The 7,331-nt window shown below is 37.4% G+C and overlaps 1 pseudogene; it reads right to left on the bottom strand.

The window, feature by feature from the left end:
• Positions 334-1,691, bottom strand: LOC107615482 (annotated as a pseudogene).

Raw genomic sequence — 7,331 nt, 5'->3', positions numbered from 1 at the left:
TTGTGTTTATTATTATATATGCAAATTTAAATTTATATAAATATCTTTCATGAGTTTCAACAAATAATTTACCTTTATTTTATTTATTTTAATTTTAGTTAATGATAACTGAATTATAACTTATTGATTACAATTTATTAAAATTTGATTGTTTTTAAAATGTTAGTAAAAATATCTATTTTAAATTTTAATTTTGAATGTTTAATTATTTTTTATTTTTATTTACATAGGACCGAGTCAACCGGTTCAACCAGTGACCCACCGGTTGAACCAATAACCCAGTGACCCAGTAGCCTGACCGGTTCGATCACCGGTTCGGTTCTGACAACTATGCTAAGAAATACTTCGAGACAGAGCAACATATAATTGGCCATGGCTAAACACATGTTTAGGGAGATAGATCCCTACTTTAGGAATGGTCTGTCCTTGTGATTTATTTATTGTTATTGCGAAACTCAACCTTACAGAAAATTGCTTTCGGATAAGTATAAAAGGCAGTCTTGAATTCTCTGTGGTTTTGTGTTTTATCCGAGGCAAGAAAGCTCTTCTTCCACAGTGATGACCGGTTAAAATTTCTACATCCAACATGTTTTAAAAAGTTCCACGACATAGTAACCTTGTACCACTACATAAGCTAGCCTTAGGGTCTATGTTTCTCAATAACATCAAAGGTGCCCCTTTTTTCACCTTCAACACATGAGGTAGCAACCCGCCTGTAGAAACTGAGTTAATGTATTCTTGTTGATATAAATTATTAGCATCTCCTTCTACCTCATCAAATGAGACTAAATTTTGTTCTTCTCCTGGAAACTGGTTGATAATTATATCATTAAGCTGTTGCACATCATGATTTTTTGGCGTTAATATTGCCCTTTCTACCATGTAAGAAGCGTCCCACCCATGAGATTGTAAGTTTAGAAATATTTCTTTTATTAACTTGTATAACGATGTTTCACCCTCCCATGGAATTGCCATATTTTCTTGTATCCGTACAAAGTCTTCATGTATGGTGGGCTCAATTCCATCACCAATGCGCATAAGATAGTCAGCAAAAACATGATCATTAGAAAGATCGCATATTTTGTCGCAAATGGAGAATTTTAGTGGAAACCTATAAATGAGACTTAACTATAGAAGTTGAAATCATTTGTGACTTACTGCCTTCCGATACGACAAGCAGTACTTGGCGGAAATCTCCTCCCATCACCATCACTTTTCCTCCAAATGGCATATCGTTTGCTAATATGTCTCTCAGAGTGCGGTCTAATGATTGCACCGATTCTTTATTTGCCATTGGTGCTTCATCCCAGATGATTGCCGTTGTTTGTCTAATCAGCTTTGCAAGATCTGATTTTTTGCTTATGTTGCAAATGGATGATGGTTCTGCATTAATTGGGATCTTAAACCTAGAATGAGTTGTTCGACACCCAGGCAATAATGTTGCAGCTATTCCTGATGATGCAGTTACCAAGACAATATGCCCCCTTATTTCTCAATTCTGCAATTATAGCTTTGTAAAGAAATATTTTGCCTGCTCCTCCTGGCCCATCAACAAAGAACACTCCACTTTCTCTTCGATCAATTGTATTCATAATGCACTTGAAAGCTTTAGATTGGTCATTGTTCAATCTTTCTATGGAACACAGGTCTTCCCAGGTGACGTTGGGTTTTCTGCCAGTAAAGAAGTTCATAAAAATAGTCGCGTTGTAGATATAGTCTCTAAACCGACAGAAATCCCTTCGTACAAACGTTTTGGTTGTCACAAGTAACAAACCACTTTAAAATTGATAACCGAGTATTTAAACCTCGGGTCGTCTTCTCAAGGAATTGCAGGGAAGTATGTTCTTATTCTTGGTTATGGAGATTGTAAATTTGGGGTTTTGAGAACAGGGAGCAAGTAATTTAAATTGCAATTAAAATAAATAAATAACTGTAAAATAAACTTAAAGAGCAAAAATTGATGAGTCACAGAAGTTGGTGAATTAAAAATTATTAAAATAGTTACGTTGCAAGTATAGTTCTTAACTCACCGAAAATCTGCCTATCAATTTAGAAATATGTCACAGAGAGTTTAAATTAAAAATTACTGGGAGTTTAAGTCCCAGGTCGTCTCCCAACGAGTTGCAAAAAAGTGTGCTATTTTATTAATCAGATGTTCCAAGAAGTTGAGTTAAGTAGGTGGAAAATTAAATTGAGAAAATTCAAATAATATGAATAAAACCCTTGACTGGGAGTTGATTAGTTGGAATCTCTATCATTGATGGGATGATTTCAAGATTAATTTATAATTAATGGTTGTTCTGTTTAGTTATCCTTTACTAGGTAAAGGAAAGTCAAACAAGTTGGAAGGCTAGATCTGTTCATGAGTTGCAACCCACTTAGTTCAAAGGGATTGGTGTTAGTGATTAGATAACAATCCAACAGTTAACCCAATTACAAATTTTCTTTCAATCCTTCCAACTCAAGAGTTCCTTTCAATCAACTCCCTATCAAGTGAGGAAACTACTCACTCATTGTAAATAATAAATCCATAACACATGAAAGGGAATTAAAAGAAGACATGATTATTGGAATGGAAAATAAATTAAAATGGAAGAAATAATCCTTCTATTAAATAATCATGAAAGTATTCAAATGACAAAATTGAACAAAGCAAAGAACATGGAAGAATAAAACCAAGTTAAGAGAACAAACTAGAATGACGAAGTCTTGATGAGGAAACAACTCTTCTCAATGTTCCAATGCTAAGACCAATTGAAAATTAAAATTCTTAAACATAGAGAAAGAAACCTAAAGGAGTAAAACTAGATCTAAAATTGAAAACTGTGTAGAATGAATGTTGTCTTTTGTTTCTGCATATTCTCTGGCTCTAGTCTGCTGTTTCGGGCCGAAAACTGGGTCGAAATAAGGTCCAAAATCGCCCCCAGCGAATTCTGCAGATTATGCAGATCGCACATGTCATGCGATCGCGTCATCTATGCGGACGCGTCATTCGCATTTTTCCTTGCCACGCGTTCGCGTCGTCCACGCTACTGCGTCGCTTTAGCTTTTCCAATCCGTGCGGCCGCGTGAGCCATGCGGACGCGTCACTGCGATTTGCTCTCCTTCGCGCGGTCGCGTGAGCCATGCGACCGCGTCACTTCTCGCTGGTTATCTCCTCAAATTCTTGTGTTCCTTCTATTTTTGCTAGCTTCCTTTCCAATCTCCAACTCGTTCATGCCCTATAAAGTCTGAAACACTCAACACACAGATCACGGCATCGAATGGAATAAAGGAGAATTAAAATTACATAATTAAAGTCTCTAGGAAGCAGTTTTCAAATATGTTATAAATTCAAGAAGGAATTATAATTTCATGCTAATTTAATGAATAAGTGGGTAAGGATCATGATAAAACCACACAATTAAACACAATATAAACCATAAAATAGTGGTTTATCAACCTCCCCACACTTAAACATTAGCATGTCCTTATGCTTAATTGAAGGAGAGAAGGAAATAAGTATGAACATGTAGAAATTCATGAAATGCAATGCAAGCCTATATATATATATAAATAAATGCAACTATATGATTCTTGCCCACTTGATCAAAAGTAAATAAGCTCTTCAAAACAATTACAAATCAAATTCCACTAATTCTATCATTATACAATAAAACAGATAAAAGTGCAAGAAGATAGCTCATGAAAGTAAGGAACATAAAAATTCAAGCATTGAACCCTCACTGATGATGTATGTACGCTCTAATCTCTAGTGTATAGGGTAATCACTCTATCCTTCTCTAATCATGCTTTCTAACTTTTGTTCTTCTCCTAACCAATCAACAACAGTTAATATACCAATGCAAACATCATGAGGTCTTTTCAAGGTTGTAATGGGGCTAAGGTACAGGTAGGGGTATACATTTGGTCAAGTGAGCTAATAAATTGAATCTTTAATTAACCCAAGCTCCAACCCAACTTGTATATTTTTAATGTAATCTTAAAGTTCATACCTAGCTACCCAGAATTCCCTTTTTCTATCCATACTCATGTATCAACTTTATATTTGGTTCTATCATATGTGCATTGATCTTTGAATTCTGAATTTAACATTGGGGTAATTTTTGTCCCCTTATTTATTTATATAATTTTTTTATATATATATATTTTTTGACATTAAAATAAATATAGCTTATCAATGCACATAGATTTTTAATTCTTATAGTTTCACATGAGTAGGTATCCAAATTCCCATTAAATTCTTATGACACATTCCCTTAACAACTTTTGTTCCCATAATTTCCCATACTTAACTAGCACACACAATTCTATCTTAAGCTAACCAAAGATTTAATTTGGGATATACAATTATTTTTCAGCTCAAGGTTAGTAATGTGGTAAAATATAGAACAAATGGGATTTAAAGGCTCAAAGTGGTTAACAAAGGTAATTGAAAAGGGTAGGCTTAATTTGGATAAGTGAGTTTAAACAAATAATAGTCTCAATCATGTGCAAGCATGCAAATATAATAAATATTGGACATATAAGATAAAACAAAATATAGATTACAATCATAGAGAAGTAAACACACAAGAATGAAATAATTATGGTTAAATAATGTAACCATATATAAAGGCTCAAATCTTTCACAGGTTGTGTGTTCTTTAGCTCAAATGTCATGTTCCAAATACAACTCAAGCAAATTTATCATAAAAATTTTGAAAAATTAGTGAAATTTTGTTCCAAAGATAGAGTCTTAAAAGAAACTTATTGTCTTTTCAATCAAGTAGAACATGCATGTAACTATCCTAACCTATGCAATTTATTCTATTCTATAAAAAAAAGAAAATCTAACTAAAATATCCTAATTATTGGTGCTAGAGAATAGAAATTACCTCCGGAAGTCAGGTACTGACCGACCTCCCCACACTTAAGGCTTTGCACCGTCCTCGGTGCCGTCTGTCAGGAACAGGGGTGGGCTGGTGGCAGTATCTCCACAATCGGGACCATTATGGCTCCCTGTGCTGGTAAAAGAAGTGGAGTCAGGGGTATCCGAGTCCTTGAAGTGTCCCTTGAGTAGCTCCTTGAGGTGTTTGAATCGGCGCTCGTTACGGCGCTTTCTCATCTTTGCTTTCTGTTCTTGCCGATCCAACCTTTCGATTATCTGCTGGAGCAATTCATCAGTTGTAGGTGCTTGTGATGTTGAAGAAGGATTATCTTCAACTGGAGTAGTAGGAAGGCTTGTAGTGGCTGCTGGGAGTTTGAGGTATTTCCCGTTAGGGATATACTGATCATCCCATGGAAGCACGACTTTGGTGTCCCCAGCTCTGTAGGAGACTTCGACTGCTGAGACAAGATCTGAGACCAAGGTGGGAAAAGGTAAGTTGCCCGCAATTTGTACGTGTCCCATAGCATTCCGGATATGTCTTGAGAGATACAGAGGTTGGTCTGTAAGGATGCACCATAGTAGAACAGCCATGTCCGCAGTGAAGAAGGACTCATGAGTGCTCAGAAAGACGTAATGGGACATGATCTGTGCCCAGACGCGAGCCTCCAATGTAAGTGCTGAAGGCAAGATTTCCTTAGGGCGGGTACGGTGGTATCCGTAGATCCAACGGCTGCCAGGTAATGTGATAACTCCGAGAACGGAGTCCCAATCAAATTGGTACCTCTGGCGCTTAAGTGCAGCTTCTTGGAAGGCGTCCATTCCTTCTGGAATAGGGGGAAGACTCAGAGCTTACTGAATGGCCTCTTCTGTGATGGAGACTTGCTTCTTGGCTGTCTCCGTAGGAAACCCCATTGTATTCATTCAATTTGCGGCTCAACAAAGGAAGCAATATTGGATGGGAGGATAAGAAGGTATTCATTGTTATAGTTTCTTTCTGCCAGGATAGGAAACATCTGTTCACAGTAGCGATTGGGAAATCGTGCAGTGTCCTTTGCTGGAAAGGCTTTCTCCTTCTCATCAACCTTTATTATCCTCTTAACTCTTTTTGTTGACGGCTTGACTGCGGTTGAAGAAGGCTCTGCCACTAATGCTCTTTTAGTTCCTCTTCTTGCTGGTGGTTTGGAAGTAGCTTTCTCTTTTCCTTTCTTGGTGGCCATCCTGAAAGAAGGGAAGAGAAAGTAAATTAAATTCAAAGAGATATACAGCATGGAAGGAAACGAAAAAGAGGGTGATGGATGCACATTAAGATATACTGACATTATCACATGCTCGCGAGTACATGTGAAAAGCCAACAATGGAAAATAGCTAGTGCATATAAAGGTAAGTGACTGCAAGGTGTTTATTGGCATGCCGGCAAAGGGCATGAGTAGCATAGACCAAGCAATACTTTGTAACAAACGATCACGTTTGTATTGACAATTAAATTCAATTAATACAATAGTAAAGGAAAGTTGTGAAAAGCAAGCATTGAATAGTATAACAACATAGAGAAGTGCATAATGTCATTTGAGCTTTTTCACAAACACATAACATGCATGTTGAATAAGGTATAGAAAATATGAAGGTGAACATGCAAGCAATCCCTTAAATAGAATAAAAATAATTGTCAAACAATTTGCAACAATCCACAAGCATATAATGAAGGATAATGACTCAAAAAAGAAAAACAATTAAATTTCTAACACCATGTAAAAAGGAAAAAAAAGAAAGAAAATGTGAATAATGAAAAGAAAAAGAAAAGAAAAGAAAATACATATAAAATAATAAGAATGATAGAAAAAGAAAGAGGGAGGAAGAAAGTAAAACATTGTTAATGGAGGTGAGAGAGATAGAGAGTGAAAGGTGAGATAGAAGGGGGAAGGGAGAAGGAAGAAATAAGGAGGGTAAAGGAAAATTAGGATTTGGAGGAGAGAAAGATAAGATATGTGGCAATTTTAGGTTGAGCTGTGCAGCACATGCGACGCGGCCGTGTGGGGCACGCGTTCGCGTGGATGCGCTTCAAGTATGGTGACGCGATCGCGTCGGTCACGCGGTAGCATGACCCATGTTATGCGTTTGGCGCGAGTGCAGCCTCGCACCAGCACAACTCTCTGTTCAAATTAATTTGTTTGCCAAAATTGGGACGGCGCGATCGCGTGGGTCACGCGATCGCGTGAGTGTGCGCCAAAAAATGGATGACGCGGCCGCGTCGGTGACGTGGTCGCGTGATAAGGATTGTGCTTCCAGCACCAATCCAGCATCACTCTCGCACAATATTTCATTGTGCACCCTTTTACGTCGAAAACTCAGGGCACGCGGTCGCGTGGGTTGATTTGTGCCATTGGCACGCCTCTAGCCACACTCCAGCGTAACTTTCTGTTCATTTTTATTTTTCTTTATTCTCCCTGTGACGCGGACGCG

Source organism: Arachis ipaensis, chromosome B09, assembly GCF_000816755.2.
Source record: "Arachis ipaensis cultivar K30076 chromosome B09, Araip1.1, whole genome shotgun sequence".
Classification (NCBI taxonomy): domain Eukaryota; kingdom Viridiplantae; phylum Streptophyta; class Magnoliopsida; order Fabales; family Fabaceae; genus Arachis; species Arachis ipaensis.
This window is presented reverse-complemented; position numbering and strand designations above follow the sequence as displayed.